At 38.7% G+C, this 22,234-nt stretch overlaps 1 protein-coding gene across 12 annotated transcripts in view; it reads left to right on the top strand.

The window, feature by feature from the left end:
* CDC14B (cell division cycle 14B) overlaps positions 1–22,234 on the top strand; it is a 114,388-nt gene that overhangs the window by 19,747 nt on the left and 72,407 nt on the right. The window contains exon 1 of one of the 12 annotated variants that reach the window (XM_042965042.1): positions 18,156–18,417. The exons of the other annotated variants lie outside the window; for them this stretch is intronic. The gene's annotated coding sequence lies outside the window, so the exon portion shown is untranslated. Of the gene's footprint in view, positions 1–18,155; positions 18,418–22,234 lie in introns of those variants that run through there. 12 annotated transcript variants of the gene reach the window in all.

Here is a 22,234-nt window from a genome sequence, read left to right as displayed (position 1 = left end):
TCAAGAGTTCACTGAGCCACCCAAGTGCCCCTTATGCATGCAGTATATCATAGAAACTATCCATAGTATACTATTACTTTTGTGAAAACAATCATCTTTTAAGGACTCCTGGGTGGCTCACTCAGTTGGTTAAGCGCCTGATTCTTGATTTTGGCTCAGGTCATGATTTCATGGTTGGGGGTGGGGTGGGGTGGGGGTCAAGCCCCAGGTAGGGCTCTGCACTGACAGTGGGGAACCTACTTGGGATTCTCTCTGTGCCTTCTCTATGTATGCTCTGTTAAAATAAACATTAAAAATATCTTTTAAAGAGATTTAAGTAAGAAAAATATTACATATTTACCTATGTAGTTATTTGTAGCACCCTTCATTCTTTGTGCAGATCTGGACAACTGGTGTCATTTTCATTCTGCCTGAAGGATGTTTTTTAACATTTTTTTATAGTGCAGGTCTGTTAGTGATGAACTCTTTCATCTTTGAATATCTAAAAATGTTTCCGTTATGTCTTTTTTTTTTTTTAACGTTTATTCATTTTTGACAGAGACAGAGCACAAGTGGGATGCAGCAGAGAGAGAGGGAGACACAGAATCTGAAGCAAGCTGCAGGCTCTCAGTTGTCAGCACAGAGCCCGATACAGAGCTTGAACCCATGAACCGTGAGATCATGACCTGAGCCTAAGTCCGGACGCTCAACTGACTGAGCCACCCAGGCGCCCCTATGTCTTTCTTTTTGAATGATATTTGCTTAGTATAGAGTTCAAGGTTGGCATTTTCTTTTTAATTTAAGTACTTTAAAAATGTTGCTCTCCTGTATTCTCACGTTGGTTCCAACAGGAAATCTGATATCCTTGTCTTTGTTTCTCTATATATTAAGTACTTTTTCCTCTGGCTGCTTTCAAGATTTTCTCTTTATCACTGGTTTTGGGCCATTTGCTTACAGCATAGTTTTCTTTATGTTTCTTGTGCTTAGGATTCATTGAACTTCTTGGATCTGTGTGTTTATAGAGTTCATCAGTTTAGAAAGTTTTCAGCCATTATTTTTTAAAATATTTTTTTTCTGCCTGCTCATCTTCCTTAATATATAATTAACTGTGTCTTAGACCATTTAAACTGTCCCACAGCTCATGCTCTTTTCATTTGTGGGTTTTTTTTTCTCTCACTCTGTTTCTTTTGGATAGGTTCACTAATGTGCCTTCAATTTCACTAATGTTTTCTTCTCCTATTATCTTCCATTAATCCCATCCAGTGTGTTCCTCATTTTATAGATTACAATTTTCATCTTTAGGAAAGCTTGAATTGGGCACTTTTCCCATTTCTTTTTTTTTTTTTTTAATGTTTTATTTATTTTTGAGAGAGAGAGAGAGAGAGAGAGAGAGAGACAGTGCGAGCGGGGGAAGGGCAGAGAGACAGGGAGACACAGAATCTGAAGCAGGCTCCAGGCTCTGAGCTGACAGCACAGAGCCCCATGTGGGGCTCGAACTTTCGAACTGTGAGATCATGACCTGAGCCAAAGTCCATGCTTAACCGACTGAGCCACCCAGGCGCCTCTCCCCCTTTTCTTCTTAAAGTAGGCTCCACACTGGGCATGGAGCCCAACACAGGCTTGAATGTATAACCCCGAGATCAAGACCTGAGCTGAGATCAAGAGTCAGGCACTTGACCAACTGAGCCACCAAGGCATTCCAAATTGGGCCCTTATAATATCTTATGTGTCTCTCTTTTTTTTTTTCCCTCTCTATTGAGATGTAATTCAACTACCATACAATCCACCAATTTAAAGGGTACATTTCAGGGGTGCCTGGGTGGCTCAGTCAGGTTAAGCATCTGACTTCAGCTCAGGTTATGATCTCACAGTTCGTAAGTTCAAGCCCCACAGTGGGCTCTGTGTTGACAGCTCAGAGCCTGGAGCCTGCTTCAGATTCTGTGTCTCCCTGTCTCTCTGCCCTTCCCCGCCTCGCACTCCGTCTCTGTTGCTCAAAAATAAATAAACGTTAAAAAACAATTAAAAAAAATAAAGTGTACATTTCAATGGTTTATTTTTAATATTTTAAATAGCATTTAAATATTAAATATTTAAAAAATAGTATTTCGGAGGTAAATAGTGTACTCATGGAGTTGTGCAACTATCACCGTAATCCAGTTTTACAACATTTTGATTATCCCTAAAAGGAACCTTGTACCAAATAGAAGTTACTCTCCATTCCCTTCCCCTTCCCCTTCCCCTTAGGCAATCACCAACCAACTTTTTTTTGTCACTATAGATTTCCTATTTTAGATATCTCATATAAATGGGATCATACTATTAGTGATCTTTTGTGACTGGTTTCTTAGCATAATGATTATGGGTTCATTTATGTTGTGGCATGTATCCGTGCTTCATTCCTTTTTAAGGCTGAATAATACCACGTTTTGTTTATCTTTTCATCATGGACATGTGGGTTGTTTGCACTTTTAGGTTATTATGAGTAATGCTGCTATGAACATGTATACATAAGTTTTTATGTGGACATGCATTTTCATCTACTTAGGGAACATATGAATACAGTTATAATAACTTTTAATGTCTTTCTCTGCTTGTTCTAATTTATGCATCTGCTCTGGGACTATTTTGACTGACTGCTTATTCTCTTCATACGGGTAGTGCTTTTCTGCTTCCTTGCATGCCTGGCAATTGTTGGATGCTGAATTTTATCTTAGTGTGTGCTGGATATTTCTGTATTTGTTAAGCAGGCCTGGATCAGTGCTAAGTCAAGGGCTAATTATTCATTATTGAGGCAAGACCTTTCTGAGTACTCTTACCCACTGTGTCTTAGGAGTTTTTACATAACGGCCTGTGAAAACAAGTGCCTTCCCCAGCTTTTTGTGAGTGCCAGACACTGTTTGCTCTAATCTTTTGGGATGATTCTTTTCTGGGCCTCCAGCAGTTTCCTAACATGAACATTCTATACTTAATTCTGTTAAATACTTAGGACTGTGCAAATCTTTGGAGTTCTCTCTTCCTTCTCTTTGGTATTCTGTCCTATGAACTCTTGCTGCCTTGGTTTTCCTGCACTCAGCTCCATCTCCTCAACTTGAGTCACCTGGGTTCTGCCTCAGTTTACCCTCTCTGCAGGGGCAGTTACAGGGCTCACTTTTTTGTTTCCTGTGTTTCAGACATTGTTGTCCTCCATTGCCTAATAGCCAGAATCTTGAAAACCATTATTTAGTGTAATTTGTCTGGCTTAAAAAAAACAAAACAAAAGTTGTTTTTTTCCCGCCAGCAGGAATAAGTCTGGTTCCTGTTAAATTAACTCTGTCTGGGTTAGTAGTGGAAATCCTCTGTTTTCTTATATAAATTATGTTTTCAATTTCTTACATTTAAATAGTTTTTCCATTTGAAATTCTGTGAGGACATGGAGCCACTTTTATTTGTTTTTTCAGATGGCTACTTGACTGGTTTGATTTATCATTTTTATCATGTATTACATTCTTGTATGTGTCTGAGCCTATTTTAGAACTTCTGTTCTATGTGTATATGTCTATCAGGTGCTAGGAATGGTCTGTGTTAGTAATGGAGGCCTTTTAATACATTTTAATATCTGGTAGTACTAGCTCCTTTTTATTTTTTAATGTTTGTTTATTTTTGAGAGAGAGACAGAGCACAAGTGGGGGAGGGGCAGAGAGAGAGGGAAACAGAATCTATCTGAAGCAGGCTCCAGGCTCTGAGCTGTCAGCACAGAGCCTGACGCGGGACTCGAGCCCACGAACTGCAAGATCATGACCTGAGCTGAAGTCGGACCTTTAATCGACTGAGCCACCCAGGCGCCCCAGTGCTAGCTCCTTTTTAGAGCTCTTTAAAAAAAAACAATCTTTTTGTGGCTACCTTGAGACACTGGTTATACTTCCCATCACAGTTAAGTTTACTGCAGTAGTGACCATGAGACCTGTAGCATTTTTCACTAGGCTCATGGGTAAAAAGTGGATGTAACAAGACTTTTCAATATTAGAAATGATTAAGGAATATTATGTTTTATTTTATTTTATTTTAATTTAATTTTATTTATTTTATTTTATTTTGTGTGTGTGTGTGTGTGTGTGTGTGTGTGTGTTTTAAAGTCAGCTCTACACTCAGTGTGGGGCTTGAACTCATGAGCGTGAGATCAATAGTCACATGCTCCACCAACTGAGCCAGCCAGGCAATTGAAGGAGTAATACATTTTAGACGATTTGCCAAAATAGTAATCAGTGTGCTTCCTACAATTTAACTTACATGGCCTTAAAGTAAATTGCTTGAAACTGGATCCCAAAGATTATATAAGTGACAAAATTTTTTTTTACGATTTTATTTTTAAGTAATCTCTACACCCAATGTGGACTTGAACTTACAACCCTGAGATCAAGAGTCACACACTACTGAGTGAGCCAGCCAGGTACCCCACAAGTGGTGAATTTTTGAAGTGTTGATATTCAAGTGATGATCAGAGAAGCTCAACTAAAAGAATTGTGGACTTACTGACAATGACAACTGTGGATTGAGCAAAAATTCTTTTTGAAGGGCTGTCTTGAAGATTATGACCCGGGCTTTGCAGGGAACTAAGGTGATTGACTGGCAGTGGAAGGAATCACATGTGAAATTCCTTAAATAAAAATCCATTGACTTAAAAAAGAAACAAACCCTCCAGCTATGATTGTTTCTTTTTCCATATGAATTTAAGGCTCAGTTTACCTATTCCATAAACAAAAAATCTTGCTAGTTACTTAAAACTAACTGGGAGAAAACATCTTTAGGATGATGACTCTTCTGTCCACAAACATAATATGTCTTGTTTGCTCAAGTAGTCTTTTGAGTAGCTCATTAATGTGTTAAAATGTCATACCACACAGTGTCTTACACTTGTTAAACTTTTTTTTAGGTATTTAATCTTTGTTGTTAACTATTATAAATGGGATTTTTTTCTTTTTTATTTCACATGATACCAATTCCTTGAACAGTTAACTGAACTCATTATGGAAAACATTTTAATTTTATTTAACTTTGATTCCATAGTGCCTACCACAGAATTTGGAAGATAGAAGTGGCTGTGCTGAATGTTTAGATGTTAGAAGAAAGATTGAGGGGTTACTATAACTTCATTAATACTACATTTTACATTGTAGATGATTATCATGGCTTTGTTTTTAACTATTAAAATTTAGGGATTGATCATTCTGATCATGTTGGTATGTTATAGCTCTTGTAAATAAGACTCTATTAATATCCTTATTAACAACCTGTTTTTGTTTTTCTAAAGTTTATTTATTCAGAGAGAGAGAGAGCGAGCACTCGCGAGGGGCAGGGATAAAGGAGGGGGAGAGAGAGAGAGCGAGAGAGAGAATCCCAAGCAGGCATTGCACTGTCATTACAGAGCCCAGTGCAAGGCTCGAGCTCATGAACTGTGAGATCATGACCTGAGCCAAAACCAAGAGTCAGACACTTAACCCGCTGAGCCACCCAGGTGCCCCTTAACTACCTGTTTTTGAACTCTGTTGAAGCTGGTATAGCTAATGGTAATCATAGATTTCTTTTTTTGATGAATAGAAATTTGCTTGAGAAGCAAAATGGCCTTTTAAAAACTTATGGTTTTACGTTGCTATAAGAAAGTAAAGACACAGATAAATGGAAAGACATTCCGTGCTTGTGTATTGGAAGACTTAATATTGTTAAAATGTCCATACTACCCAGAGTGAGCCAAAGATTTTATACAATCTCTATCAAAATCCCAATGGTATATTTTGCAGAAATAGAAAAAAATTCTAGGATTCATATGGAATCTTAGAGGACCTCAAATAGACAATCTTGAAAAAGAAAAACAAGGCTAGGGGCGCCTGGGTGGCTCAGATGTATAAGCGTCAGACTTCAGCTCAGGTCATGATCTCATGGTTTGTGAGTTTGAGCCCAACGTCGGGCTCTGTGCTGACAGTTCAGAGCCTGGAACCTGCTTAGGATTCTGAGTCTCCCCTTCTTTCCCTGCCCCTCTTCCCCCCGCCGCCCCCCACCCCTGTCTCTCAAAAATAAATAAAAAGACTTGAAAATATTAAAACAAAAACCAAGGCTGGAGACTTCACACTTCTCATTTCAAAACATATTATAAAGCTACAAAACAGTGTGGCGGTGGCATAAAGAAAGACATACACCAATGGAACAGAATAGAGCCTAGAAATAAACCCTCATGTGTATGGTCAAGGGCTATACCACGGGGAAAAGATAGTCTCTTCCATTAATGGTGTTGGGAAAACTGTATATCCACATGCAAAAGAATAAAGTTGGATTCTTATATCATATACAAAAATTAATGCAAAGTGCATTAAGGAATAAATGTAAAGCCAGAAACTAAAACTCCCAGAGGAAAACACAGGGAAAGCTTCAAGACACTGGATTTGGCAATGTTTTCATGGATATGGCACCAAAAGCATAGCAAGAAAAGCAAAAGCAGACAAATGGGACTACATCAGATGTAAAAAGTTTTGCGCATCAAAGGACAAGAGAGTGAAACCTATGGAATGAGAAAAACAAATGCAAACCATGTATCTGCTAAATGAGTTAATGTAAAGGTGGTCACTATCCAGAATATGTAGAGAACTCCTATAATGGACTCCTACAACTCAACAGCAACAAAAAACACCAAAATCAATCAATCAATCAATCAATCCAACTAAACAATAGGCAAAAGACTTGCATAGACATTTTCCCAAAGAAGACAGATAAAGGGTCAATAAGCTATATTAGAAAAAGACCTCTCAGGTTTCCCTCCTGTGTGTCTCCTTTACTCTTACACAGAATATGTCATTTCTGATATTTCTGGTTACCAAATGTGGGTGGATTTTCCCACACCAAGCAATTCTGTGACACTAGCTGGATATCCTATAATGTAATTTAATTCTGACACTATCAACCTAGAAATAGCATCAGATCTCACAGATGAAGGGCTCAGTCCCACAAGACTGCCTCTCCCCCATTTCAGATGCCAATCACAAATACAAGTTGTTACCTGTGCTTCTGACTTGGCTATGGGCTATAAATCAGAGGTTCCCATGACTCCTCTTCAGGTTTGATTAATTGCTAGAGAGGCTTACAGAATTTAGGAAAACAGTACTTACTGTTTACCAGTTAATTATAAAAGGATATAATATAGGATACAGATGAACATCCAGATGGAAGAGATGCATAGAGTATGTGGGGTAGGATGGAGCTTCCATGCCCTCCCTGGGCCCACTGTTCTCCCAGTACCTGTATGTGTTCACCAACCCAGAAACTCCCCAAACCCCATACTATTGGCATTTTTAGGGAGGCTTCCTCATCTAGGCATGATCAATTTATCAATTCCATTTCTAGCCCCTCTCTAGAGAATTCAGGGCAGGACTGAATATTGCAAGCTTGTAATATGGCTTGCTCTTTCTGGTGACCAGCCCTCATCTAGGGCCCTACCAGAGTCCCCTCATTAGAACAAAAGACACTCATATCACCCTGGGGAGTTTCTAGAGGTTTAGGATCCTGTGTCAGGAACCAGGATCAGAGACCAAATATCAGAACAAAAGATACTCCTAGTGTTCTTCTTACAAGGGTTTTAGGAGCTCTGTGCCAGGAACTGGGGGGCCGAGACCAATATACAGTAAAACCTTGGCTTGTGAGCAACTTGTTCTGTGAGTGTTCAAGACGAGCAAATGTTTCTAGTAAATTTTAACTTGATAAATGAGTGATGTCTTGCAGTACTAGTATGTGATGCCAAATGTCACATCACAACCGAGCCAGTGGTTCTTCTCTCTCTCTCTCTCTCTCTCTCTCTCACTCTCACTCTCACTCTCACTCTCACTCTCACTCTCACTCTCACTCTCACTGTGGAGTTGTGTGTGATCCTTTCCCATGCTCGGATGCTTGGTCTCAGGCTGCAGTGTTTGGCAGACATCTGATTTTTCAGAAGGTTGGAAGGTGCCCAAAACTGGTGTATTTTTTGTCACTTCAAAGCACCTGTGGACAGTCCTTTGCTTTTCCATACAAAGTAAGCTTAGGAATGCTTTGCTTCATTCTAGGTCAGGCAGCCTGCAGAAATAGACCATTTCCTCTGTTGCCTTATTGCCAGGTACATTAAATACAGTATATGACAAGGGTTTATTAATACTGTAGTCAACATCCATGTGAGCGTATACAATGGTCCCCATGCAGGAAAATATTCCATTGAGCCAACAGATAGCAGTGATTCTGTTAGTGATAGTGAAAGTCGTCCTACACAATAACCCTCCTCTCTCTTATCTCCCTCAAACCAGCCACAAAGGTTTCAAAAGTAAGTGCAGGTTAATTTGTTTATTTTTCTTTATATTTTGTATTTCCTTTATTACTTTGTATTACATTACAGTATTGTAATCATTTTTATATGAATATTTTTGGGTTGTGGAATGAATCATCTGAGTTTCCACTATTTCTTATGGGGAAATTCACTTTGATATACAAGTGCTTTGGATTCCAAGCATGCTCACAAACCAAGGTTTTACTGTATATGTTTTCTGTTATCTCACACAAGCATATGAAAAAATGCTCAACATCACTAATTATTAGGGAAACTCAGATCAAAACCACAGCTAAGTTATTACTTCATACCTGTTTGGATGGGCACTATAAAAAGAAAGCCAAAATAACAAGTGTTTTAAGAATGTGGAGAGGGGCGCCTGGGTGGCGCAGTCGGTTAAGCGTCCGACTTCAGCCAGGTCACGATCTCGCGGTCTGTGAGTTCGAGCCCCGCGTCACGCTCTGGGCTGATGGCTCGGAGCCTGGAGCCTGTTTCCGATTCTGTGTCTCCCTCTCTCTCTGCCCCTCCCCCGTTCATGCTCTGTGTCTCTCTGTCCCAAAAAAAAAAAAAAAAAAAAAAAAAAGTTGAAAAAAAGAATGTGGAGAAATTAGAATGTTTGTGCACCGTTGGTGGGAATGTAAAATGGTGCAGCTGCTATGGAAAACAGTATAAAGGCCTTTAAAAGTTAAAATTAGAACTATTGTGTGATCCAGCAATCCCACTTCTTGGTGTCTATCTAAAAGAACTGAAAACAGGATCTCAAAGAGCTAACATATCTATGTTCACTGCATTTTCCACAATAGCCGAGAGGTGAAAGCAACCTAAATGCCCATAACAGGTGAATGGATAAAGAAAATACGGGTATACATAAAGTGAGATATTATTCAGTCTTAAAAAAAGGCAATCTTGTCATATACAAAAGCGTCAATGAACTTTGAGGACCTTAATGCTAAGTGAAATAAGCCAGTCACAAAAAGACACATACTGTATGATTCTACATATGAGGTACCTCAAGCAGTCAAACTCTTAGAGAGTAAATTGTGGTTGTCCTTCTGGGAGGAGGTGGAAAAGGGCAGTTGCCTGTTCTAGGTGGGTATAGAGTTTCAGTTTTTCAAGATGAAAAAGTTCTGGAGATCTGTTTCACAACAATGTGCATAAGTTAAAATTACTGTACGATACATTTAAAAATGGTTAAGATGGTAGATTTTGTTAATGCTATTTTTTTTAAGTTTATTTGAGAGAGAGAGAGAGAGAGAGAGAGAGAGAGACAGTGACAGTGCAAGTGGGGGAGGGGCAGAGAGAGAATCCCAAACAGGCAGCGCAGAGCCCAAATGGGGCTTGAACCCATGAAGCCATGAGATCATGACCTGAGCCAAAACCAAGAGCTGGGCACTTAACCAACAGAGGCACCCAGGTGCCCCTATGCTGTTTTGTTTTTTGTTTTTTTAATATAGATTACAATTTAATAAGGTCTTTTTAAAAAAAAATTGTTTGGGGCACTTGGGTGGCTCAGTCATTAAGCATCTGACTTCAGTTCAGGTCATGGTCTCATGGTTGGTGATTTCGAGTCCCACATTGGGTGAGCTCAAGCCTGCTTCAGGTAAACAGGAGCCCTGCTTCGGGTGAGCCCTGCTTCTCTCTCTATCTCTGTCTGTCTCTTCCCCTCTCCCTTCCTTCCTTTCTTTCTCTCCCTTCCCACCCCACCCCCCACTCTGCCCCTCCTGGGATTTGCTCTCCCTCTCTCTGCCCCTCACTCTCTTGCACCCACTTTCTAAAAAAAAAAAATCGTTTGTAATCTCTGTACCCAATGTGGGGCTCAGAACTCAACCTTGCGATCAAGAGTCCCATACTCTTCCCACTGAGCCAGCTAGGCACCCCTATATTACACTGTTTTTGATAACACCCACAAAAAGAGCAGTTTTAAAAAATGGAAGTTTCGAGGTGCCTGGGTAGCTCAATTGGTTAAGTGGCAACTCTTGATTTTGGCTCAAGTCATGATCTGATGGTTGGTGAGATTGAGCCCCGCTTTGGGCTCTGCAATGACAGCATGGGGTCTGCTTGGGATTCTCTCTCCCTCTCTCTCTGCCCCTCCCCCACTCATTCTCTTTCTATATATCAATAAGTAAATACACTTTAAAAAAGTTTCACATTTATTTCTATTTGTTGACTGATCTTAATACTGTTATTTGTGTAGGTATTCCTCTGGAAAACATTAGGCTGTTGGAGATCAAGAATCCAGATTTCAGAGAATGTTTTTCGTATTTTAAGCAAATAACTGCATCTGATAAATATAAGGATTACTTTTAAGAGTGGAGCAGAATATTTGAAATTAGAATTGGTCAGGAAAGTTGAGAGTGTATGATTAAGCATTAACAGAATGCTTATACATAGCCATTCAATTTAAACAAAAATAAAAGATATGAGTTATAAATTTTTTAGCAACTTTAGTACTTTATGGTTTTTTATTTTTAAAAAAAATTTTTAATGTTGGGGTACCTGGGTGGCTCAGTTGGTTGGGCGTCTGACTTCAGCTCAGGTCATGATCTCACACTATGTGAGTTCAAGTCTCTCATCGGACTCTGTGCTGACAGGTCAGAGCCTGGAGCCTAATTCAGATTCTGTGTCTCCCCCTCTCTCTGCCCCTCCCCTGCTCATGCTCTGTCTCTCTCTGTCTCATAAATAAATAAAAACATTTAAAAAAATTAAAAAAAATTTTAATGTTTAATTTTGAGAGAGTGTGCAAGTGAGCCAGAGCACAAGCTGGGTAGGAGCAGAGAGAGAGGGAAACACAGAATCAGAAGCAGGCTCCAGGCTCTGAGCTGTCAGCACTAAGCCTGATGCAGGGCTTGAACCCGTGAACTGTGAGATCATGACCTGAGCTGAAGTTGGAAGCTTAACCGATTGAGCCATCCAGGCGCCCCTGCTTTCTGGTTTTTTTTTTGTTTTTTTTTTTTTTTTTTAAACAGGAGAATTTCACTTCTGCTTTCAGGCAGTGTTTTTCAATTACAAGTATTTAAGTAATACTGTAAAATATAAAGCTGTGCTTCATAGTTACAATCTGAATACCATGTTGTTTTAAAGTAGATAATAAATATCTGGGCGCCTGGGTAGCTCAGCCTGTTAAAGCACTGACTTCAGCTCAGGTCATGGTCTCATGATCTGTGAGTTCAAGCCCGGCGTTGGGCTCTGTGCTGACAGCTCAGAGCCTGGAGCCTGCTTCAGATTCTTTGTCTCCCTCTCTCTCTGCCCCTCCCCTGCTCATGCTTTGTGTGTGTGTGTGTGTGTGTGTGTCTCTCTCTCTCTCTCAAAAAATGAATAAACATAAAAAAATTTTTTTTAAGTAGATAATAAATATAATTGGCATTAAATTCGTGTATATTTAATGACTTCTCTGAAAACTTTTCTTTAAAAAAATCTTTTAAGAACAAGAAATCTCCCTCAAAATTATGTTAAACTTAGCAAGAGCTATTTCCTCTTCAAATTCAAAGCATACACAAATTTCTCTTAAAATCCTTAGGTTTACTGTTTCATGTAGAGCTGCTGCAGAGAGGTAAATGTTACTGCTGTGAAAATTAGTTGTGTCAAAAAATGACCTGTAAGCAAGATAGAATGCTCCTTTGCTGAATGATGCCGTGTGGCTGGGTTAATAGAGGGCTTTCAGTGAACAGCCCACTCTCTTTCTTAGGTTTCCACAAAGTTGTGCTGCTTCCAGTGTTCCTTCTGGACCCCCCCGAGTGTTTGTTCTGGTGTCCCAGCTCCCCCCAAGGAAGCAAGCTTTGAGCCTGGAAAAGCTCAAATAAAGCATCTCTTTATATGATGCAGATTTCAGTGTTTTTGGCCTCTCTTTTCTTTCGAAAAACATGTTATGATATGGCTTTCAAATTTTAATAGCTTATGAAATAAGCAGTTTTGGAAGTCACCTACCTTGAGGCTTTCCTTGAAGCCAAACTGCAGTATAATTGTGAGAAATAGGGGGCTTTAAAAAAATGCTATATGGCAATTACTGGTATATATGCAACTATATATGAGTGAATTCTGGCTACATTGGTTATATTTGTTCAAAGCCGTATTTTACCCCACTGTCACAAGCTGTGCAAGTTACTTATTCTTCCTTGCACTGCCTCTCCCATTTGTAAAATGGAGGCGATAATCTCTATTCTAGGCTGTGGTGAAAAATAAAATGAGATAAGTTGTGTAAAGTGCCTATCCCAGAATGTACTCAATAAAGGACGCCTTTTCCTCTGGCCTTGTCTACCCTCCTTCCATTTATTAAACTGGTTTCTTAAACAGGCATTTACTGTGGGTACCTGTTGTGTCTTAGGCACTATGCTGGGTAGGCTGTGTTTCTTACCACAGGTGCTTCTCATTCTCTTCAAACCCCAGAGAAAAGCAGAGTTGTGTCCTGAGGCTTGGTGTTAAGATCAGGACTCTTGGAACCAAAGATCCTGAAAGCAGAAGAAAAGCCATAGCTCCCTTAATTTTGTTTTGCCCACAGTGGAGGACTTTTGTTTCTTAATTATCCACTTGCCAGAATGTATAGATCAGAAGCTGAAGAACCTATTTCCCCTAAGTCTATGTTGTTCATTTTAGTAACCACTAACCATGTTTGCAGATGCTGCACATTTCCATCACTACTGAAAGTTCTACTGGAGCAGTGTTGTAGGCAGTGCGAGAGAGTTGGATCAGTAGTTTTAAGAGAAGGAATAAGAACTCTAGATTATTCTGCTATATTTATGTTACTTAGGAAGTCTTAGAGCCATATGAGATGGTATTTAACAGAGTTCCTGTTCTCCTTATTTGCAACCCAGAGTACTTTATTAAATAATATGTTTGATGGAATATAAGGAATGGCAGAGAATCTATGAATAAAGATAGGCCCTGGATCTGTGATTTTTCCTTTGTGAAAATTTTAGGACCAGAGGGACTGCTTAAAAATTTTTTTTATTTTTATAAATAATCTTTTACAGCCTTAGGAAGAATAAAAATATTTACTTTTCACCAAATAGTCAACAGTCTTTCTACTAGCCACATGACCTTTTCTGCCTTTTTCCTTTTTTTTGCAGTGTAATTTATTATTCATGGTCTATGCTATCCAGTTAATTAGGTCAAGATAATTCTTAATTATATTCTATACAAAATATTCTGTAGTTTTTTCATGAATGTGTACCACTTAAGATTCTTTTTGCCCCCCACTTTTAAAAAGTACAGTATAACTTATATACAGTAAATTGCATAGATTTATGTGTACAATTTTAATTTTAACAAGTATATACCCCTGTGAACTACTGTTCCCTCTGGGCTCCTTTCCAGTCAACTCATTCTTACCCCCAACAACCACTGTTCTGATTTCTGTCCATATAGATTAGTTTTACCAGTTCTTGAAATTTATGTCTGGAATCATATAGCATGAACTATTGTGTCTGTCTTCTTTTGCTAAGCATAAGAGATGCATCCATTTTATTTTGTGTATTGACACTTCATTCTTTTGTTTTTGCTGGGTAGTGTTCCATTGCATAAATATACAACAATCTTTTTATCTATTCTCCTGTTGGTGGGCATTCTCCTTTCCAGTTTGGGGCTCTTTCTAAAGCTGCTACAAATAACTCCCATACAAGTCTTTCTGTAGACACATTTTACTGCTCTGAGTATGTACTTAGGAGTAGGATGGTTGGGTCATAGGAAAAGTATATATAACTATTAAACTTTTCCAATGTCTTAATACTATTTTATTTTATTTTATTTTATTTTATTTTATTTTGTCACTACCATTTTAAATTCCGTGTAGCAGTGTTTGAGAGTTGTAATTGCTCTACATTTTCCCCAACAATTGGTGTTATCATTCTTTTTTTTCTTCTTTTTTTAGATTTCAAGTAATCTCTACACACAGTGTGGGGCTCAACTCAAAACCCCCAAGATCAAGTCACATGCTCCCCAACTGAGCCAGCCAGACGCCCCTCCGTGTCATTCTAATTGTAACCATTCTAGTGGGTGTAGATATTTCATTATGGTTTTAATTTGCATATGTGTGATTTAAATACCTTTTTCATGAGCTTATAGGCCATTCCTATGACTTCTTTCATAAAGTGCCTTCAAATCTTTTGTCTTTCCCTTTAAAATTTTTTTGATATATAGTCAAAATCCTCTTCCTCATTTTCTTAAAAATCACAACCAAATTGGCATAATTTTGAAAACTCTCCCTTATATATTTTTCTATAGAAAAAAATTGGTTATTGATAGGACTAGTGGCCTAAAATTGTGATTTGTCCTAAATATCGTTAGGAGGGCATTAAAATACCATCAGAGATAGTGAGTATTGTATATAAGAATTTGCTTCTGATAAGGCAGTTATATTAAAAATACTCATTAAAGTAAGTCTTTTTTAAATTCACTGCCAAGAAATTTGAGATGAGACAGACCATTTACTTACACCACTGTCCCCCACGTGCCCTGCCTTTTGAAACATTTATTTAGGTAGATAAATTAGAATTTATCTATCAAAGTTCTTGGTTTAGGATCCTAGAAAAAAAATGTCTGCTGAACGTGGCTGCTTTATTTCAGTGTGACTTCCTCTCTCTGGCTCCTGTCTTATTTCCATGACTGTGATCCAAATGTTTTAGGGCATGTTAGTGATGCCAGATCTAATCTCACTTTTGTATTGTACTGATGGAAACTGACCTGAACCGGTTTGGTCATGCATAGCTCTTAGGACTTTTTGATAGATAACAGTAACTGCAGGAAAACTTGAGGTAGATAGGGTTTAGCTAATTCTACTACGGCCTTGATCTACCAGGTTATAATGAAAGCTAGTCTCAGATAAAAACAATTCTTCTATACAACAGTGATTCATTCAGTATTCTTAGCAAGCAGGCATAAACTACAATACACCCTTTCCTGTAGACTTAGCTCCTGAAATTTTAGGTAATCTGACCCCTGCTTTTGTGACAGGTTCACTTGAGGCAGACATGACAGTATTCCAGGTACAGGATTCTGTTAACCTTATAGTTGGCACCAAACAGAAATCCTCACAGCTAGCAGCTGGACAGGGGCCAGTTTAGACATCTAGACTTCAGGCTCTAACACTATCCCTAAATAGGAGTCACATTACTTTATAATCTGTAGAGTATTTTAGACCATCTACATATATGGACAGCTATTAATGTTACCAACGAGAGCCCTTTCTAACAATTATTCTGATTAGCAAGCTACTCACTTTACCAGTAAAAACCACTTGGCATTCACTGTTTTAATTGTAAATTCTCCAGATATATGGATAATAGAAAAGCTATTGTATCATCTCTGGAATGTGAGTTTCCTACTTTAATAGCTGCCCATCTCTGTAGCTTCTGATTAGAGCAGCTGCCCCTAGATCAACTGATTTGTCCCACAGTGTAGCTTAAACCAAATTGTATACCTTTCACCCTTGTATATGCAGTTTGAAAGCAAATTTACCAATAGCCCAATGCCATTATATAAAACAAGAATTCGTCTGTATGATGCACCTACCTTCTGATAAACTTAGTAAATATATTACAAGTTTCAGATACGAGTAATTCTACAACACTCAAAGACAAAGGAAATTAGAGGCTAGAACTTTTTTTTTTTTTTGATGTTTTTTAATTTATTTTTCAGAGAGACAGAGCGTGAGCAGGGGAGGGGCAGAGAGAGAGGGAGACATAGAATCCGAAGCAGGCTCCAGGCTCTGAGCTGTCAGCACAGAGTCTGATTCGAGGCTCAAATGTAGGGACTCAAACTCACGAACCGTGAGATCCTGACCTGAGCTGAAGTCGGACGTTCAGCCGGCTGAGCCACCCAGGCGCCCCGAGTCTAGAACTCTTAATTTTGCTTTTTGTCACATAGCCAGAGAACATGTGAGACAGAGGGCTGGGGGGATTCCCCCTCCACCCCGGGGACCCCCAGTGATTTAAGTTTTAGAGCCCCTGTTTTAAAGAGAAGGACCAGAGAGCTTGATAGAGCTGTCTTATCTTTGCCACCCTTTTGTAGTTCCCTGTAAAGTGCATTGAGAGTCAAATTTGAATCTCCAGCTCAGGGATGAAGGATAGACTAGATAAGGAAGGATGGTGAAAGGCAGCTGGCAGGAGTCGCTATCTTATTCTTCCAGTTAAGAGTGCTAGCTACTAATGCTTTAATTTAAACTGATGTCGTCCCTGGGATGGTAGATCTTGTCCTGGCCGAAAATAGCTGTTTCACTGCATTTATTAACAGGGAATTAGGCCACCCAGGTTGAGAGGCGAAAGATGATGGTTTCCTCCCCCATCCCTTCCTTGCTCCCCAGAGGAACAGATTTTGAATTACATATAAACTAAGTAAAAAAGACCAACTTTTAAGATGTTCTTAAAAACCCAAGTAATACTGATAAAATATCAGTCCCCCCTCCCCCCCAATCCGAGTTCCTTTTGTTTACATTAACTGTTTGGTGTTGAGTTTTCTTCCATTTGCTTTGCTGTTTATTTTCATATGCATATATTTACCTGTAGGGATATGGCTGTTTTTCACTGTTTCTTTTTTTTTTTTTAATAGATGTTGTTCATTTATTTTTTTTAAAAAAAGTCTTTGTAGTAGTATGAAGAGATTTCACAGTGCTCTACCTCATTAATTTAAAAAAAATTTAAATAAGTTTTCATTTATTAAATAATGTTTTCATTTATTTTTGAGGGAGAGAGAGACAGTGCTCAAGCAGGGGAGGGGCAGAGAGAGAGGGAGACACAGAATCCAAAGCAGGTTCCAGGCTCTGAGCTGTCAGCACAGAACCTGATGCTGGGCTCGAACCCATGGACCATGAGATCATGACCTGAGCCAAAGTCGAATGCTTAACTGACTGAGCCACTCAGGTGCCCCCTCATTAATTTTAAGTCACAGTAGGACTTCAACAGTTTATGTAATTGTTCTGCTATTGATAACAATTGTTAATTCTGTTTAGTTTTATTGCAGACAGTGCTATATAGTAAACCTCTTCACAAATGCTTCTTAGTGCTCCTACGCTAGCTAGCATTTCTCTGAGGTAGATACTAAGAATGGGAACCAGCTGGGTCAAGGGTTACAGGCATAATAGACACTGCCAGACTGCTCTCCAGGATGCCTGTATTCAATTTATAGTCCCACCTTCTTTGTATAAAAGTAGCTATTTCCCCACAACCTTTCCCTAATTAATATCAGTATCTAAAATATTTTCCAATTTGATGGTGTGAAACAGAATTATAGTTTTATAATTTTTATTTTTTGAATTACTAATTAGGTTAAACATCTCATTTTTTTTGTCATTTGTGTTTACTTTTCTGACTTGGTTTTTTATATTTTACTCAATTTTCTTTTGGGCTGTTTGCAATTTTAAGATATTTTAAAGGCATTTTTTTATATTTATTATATATGTCTATATATCTTTTAATTATATAAGTTATAAATATTTTCTTCCAGTCAGTTCCTTTTTTTAAAAATAACTTTTTAGATTTACAGAAACATTGCAAAGATCGTACAGAGAGTTCCTGTATACTCTTCAGTTTCCTCCAATGTTAGTATCTGCATTAATCACCTCAGGCTGCCAAAATAAAATCTGCAGGGTGGGTGATTTAAACAATGAGAATTTATTTTCTTTCGGTTCTGGATGTGGGAAGTCCCAAGATCAGGGTGCCACCATGGTTGGTTTTGGTGAAGCCTCTCTTCCCAGCATGCTATGACCTCACATGGCTTTTACTCTGTGTGTGCACAGAGAGGGAGAAAGATCTCTGGTGTCTCCTCTACTTATAAGGACATCAGTTCTGTTGCACTAGGGCCCCACCATTTTGACCTCATTTAATGAGATCTTTAAAGGCCGTATCTCCAATATAGTCCTGTTGGGGTTTAGGGCTTCAAGGTAACGTATCTTAGGGGACATAATTCAGTCTCTACATCATCTTGAATTACTCTGGTACCTTAAGATACCTTAACATACATTGGTATGTTGCTATTAAGTATATTCGACTTTATTCAGATATCTGCAGTTTTTCCATTAATGTCTTTTCTATTTCAGGATTCAGTCTAGGATACTACATTGATTTTGGTGCTACCTTCTTAGTCATCTAAGGTCTTTGACAGTTTCCTTGACAGTTTTGAGGAGTGCTGTTCAGGTATTTTGTAGAATGTTCCTTAGTTGCACTTGATATTTTCTAATGACTAGACTGGGTTTTTGGAGTGAATACCACAGAGAAGTGCCCTTCTTACACATCATATTGAGAGTACATGAAATCCACATGACATCACTGGTTAATCATGACCATGTGCATTAAAGTAGCATTGGCCAGGGGCGCCTGGGTGGCTCAGTCGGTTAAGCGTCCGACTTCGGCTCAGGTCACGATCTCGCGGTCCGTGAGTTCGAGCCTCGCGTCGGGCTCTGTGCTGACTGCTCAGAGCCTGGAGCCTGTTTCGGATTCTGTGTCTCCCTCTCTCTCTGACCCTCCCCCATTCATGCTCTGTCTCTCTCTGTCTCAAAAATAAATAAACGTTAAAAAAAATTAAAAAAAAAAAAGTAGCATTGGCCAGGTTTCTCCTCTGTAAAGTTGCCATTTTTCCCTTTTCATACTGTATTCTTTAGAAGCAAGTCACTAAGTTTAGCACACACTCAAAAGAGGGGAGGGGTTATGCTCCACCTCTTGGAGGGAAGTATCTACCTATTTTATTTGGAATTCTTCTGTAAGAAAGTTTTGTCTCTCTTCCATTTACTTATTTAAGCACTTATTTGTATCAGCATTTGTCCATATTTATTGTATACTTTGGATTATAACCCAATATTATATACTTATTTTTATGGGAATTCAGGTTGGCTACAGTATTATTCTCTCCTCCCACCCCATCTCTAAAAAGTATTGTTATGGTGTCTTTTGTAAATTTATCAAATCCTTTCTCTTTATAGCTTTTGCATTTTGTGTTTTAGTTTAAGACTTTTCATAAACATCTAAAGATAAGTTCAGGATAGGCTGGGTTATATTGTGATTACAACTCCAAAATCTTAGTGGGATGTAACAAGCAAAGGTTTATTTTTTGTTCGTGACATATACCCATCATTGGTGAGGTAAGACCTATTCTAAATCTCCCCTGTGGATCCACGTTGTCCATGCAGAGCCCAATGTGGGGCTTGATCCCATGAACCACGAGATCATGACCTGAGCCGAAATCAAGAGTCAGATGCTCAACCAACTGAGCCACTTAGGCACCCCACTCTCCTGATTTTTGTTGCCAAGATTTGTCTGATTTTGAAATATAAATGAAACCATACTGTATGTACTCTTTTGTGTGGCTTCTTTCACTAAATAGTATGTTTGTGAGAGTCATCCATGATATTGTGCATGGTCATAGTTAATTCATTCTTAGTGTTATTTAATATTACATTGTAAGAAGTATCACAGTGTTTCAGTCTACTGTTTCTGAACATTAGTTTGTTTTCAGTCATTATTTTCAAATGATTCTATGAACCTTTCTATCTTTCTTGGTGAACATGTATTTTTTTTTTTTATGGACTCTGCCAGTTTTCTAACATGGTTTGTGTTATGACTATAATCTTGAATGCTGCTGTCAGAAGGAAAGAGAATTCGGCAGAGTTTTGTACCATCAATTAAATGGGCTGGCCTGGAAGCGATGTGCTGTCAGCGTGGAGCCTGACATGGGGCTCAGTCTCACGAACCAGGAGATCATGACCTGAGCCGAAATTAAGAGTTGGATGCTTAACACCCTAAGCCATGCAGGCTTCCTGGTAGATTATATCTTTAATCATGAAACATCATCTTTTTATTGCTTTTTACTATGAATTATACAGGCATACCTTGGAGGTATTTGTGGGTTTGGTTCCAGAACACTGCAATAAAGAGAATATCATAGTAAAGCAAACCAAGTGAACTTTTTGGTTTCCCACTCCACATAAGCGTTATGTTTACACTATAATCTTTTAAGTGTGCAGTAGCACTATGTCGAAAAAAACAATGTGTATATACCTTAATTAAAAAATACTTTATAATGGAGCGCCTGGGTGGTTCAGTAGGTTAAGCTCCCGACATCGATCTAGGTCATGATCTTGCTGTTTCTGAGTTGAAGCCCTGCATCAGGCTCTGTGCTGACAGTTCAGAGCCTGGAGCCTGCTTCAGATTCTGTGTCTCCCTTTTTCTCTGCCCCTCCCCTGCTCACACTCTGTCTCTCTCTCTCAAAAATAAATACACATTAAAAAAATTAAAAATAAATAAAAAAATACTTTATTGCTAAAAAATGCTGTCACCTGAGCTTTAAGTGAGCCAAAATCTTTTTGCTGGTGGAGAGTGCCTGCTGACTGACCAGGGAGGTAGTTGTGAAGGTTGGGTGGCTGTAGCAGTTTCTTAAAATAGGACAACAGTGAAGTCTGTCACATTGATTGATTTTCACAGAACGATTTCTCTGAGGCATGCAGTGCTGTTTGATAGCATTTTACCGACAGAACTTCTTTCAAAATTGGAGTCAATCCTCTAAAATCCTGCTGCTGCTTTATCAATTAGTATGTAATACTTGAAATCCTTTGCTGTCATTTCAACAGTCTGCACATTATCTTCACTAGGAGTAGATTCCATCCCAAGAAACCACTTTCTTTGATCATCATAAGGAACAACTCATCCATTCAAGTTTTATCATGAGATTGCATCAATTTAGTCACACCTTCAGACTTCACTTTTAATTTTAGTTCTCTTGCTGTTCCCACCACATCTGCAGTGACTTCCTCCACTAAAATCTTGAACCCCTTGAAGTCATTCACAAGGGTAGGAATCACCTTCTTCCAGACTCCTGTTAATGTTGATATTTGACCTCTTCCCATGAGTCACGAATGTTCTTAATGGATCTAGAATGGTGAATCCTTGCCAGAAAAATTTTGATTTACCTTGCCTAGATCCATCAAAGGAACCACTGTATTATGGCAGGTATAGCCTTACATAACATATTTCTTAAATAGTAAGATTTAAAGTCAAAGTGACTCCTTGAACCATGGGCTGGCTGCGGAACGAGTGTTCTTTTAGCAGGTATGAACATGTTTGTCTCATTGTGTATCTCCATCAGAGTTCTTGAGGGACCAGGAACATTGCCAATGAGCAGTAATATTTTGAGAAGATTTTTTTCTCTCAGCAGTAGGTCTCAACAGTAGGTTTAAAGTATTCAGTAAGCCATACTATAAACAGATGTGCTGCCATCCAGGTTTTGTTGTTCCATTTGTAGAGCACAGTTAGAGTAGATTTAGCATAATTCTTAAGGGCCCTGGGATTTTCAGAATGGTAAAGGAACACTGGCTTCAACTGAAAGTTATTCGCTATGTTACGCCCTAACAAGAGAGTCAGCCTGTCCTTTGAAACTTTGAAGCCAGGCATGGACTTTTTTTCACTAGGTGTAAAAGGTCCTAAATGACATTTTCCAATGGAAGGCTGTTCCATCTACATTGAAAGTCTGTTGTTGAGTATAGCCGTCTTTATTAATTACCTTAGCTAGTTCTTCTGGATAACTTGCTGCTTCACCTTGCACTTGTATGTCATGGAGATGGCTTCTTAAACCTTATGAAACAACCTCTACCAGCATCAGACTTTTCTGCTGAGGCTTCCTCCTTTCTCAGCTTTTGTAGAATCGGTGGCTTGGGTGTTGGCCTAAGGGAATGTTATGACTGGTGTGATCTTCTGTCCATACCACTAAAACTTTCCCCAAATCTGCAATAAGGCTGTCTCACTTTATTACCATTGATGTGTTCACTGGAGTAGTACTTTCAATTTTTAAGAACTTTTTCCTTGCATTCACAAATGTGCTCTTTGGTGCAAGAGGCCAAGCTTTCAGCCTATCAATAGGCTTTTGACATGCCTTATTCACTAAGAGTATTAATTTCTACCTTTTGATTTAAAGTGACGGATGTGTAATTCATCCTTTTACTTGAACACTTAGAGGCCATTGTAG

Source organism: Panthera tigris, chromosome D4, assembly GCF_018350195.1.
Source record: "Panthera tigris isolate Pti1 chromosome D4, P.tigris_Pti1_mat1.1, whole genome shotgun sequence".
In the NCBI taxonomy this organism is placed as follows: Eukaryota; Metazoa; Chordata; class Mammalia; order Carnivora; family Felidae; genus Panthera; species Panthera tigris.
Note: the sequence above shows the minus strand (reverse complement) of the source record. Positions and strands in the feature narration are given on the sequence as shown.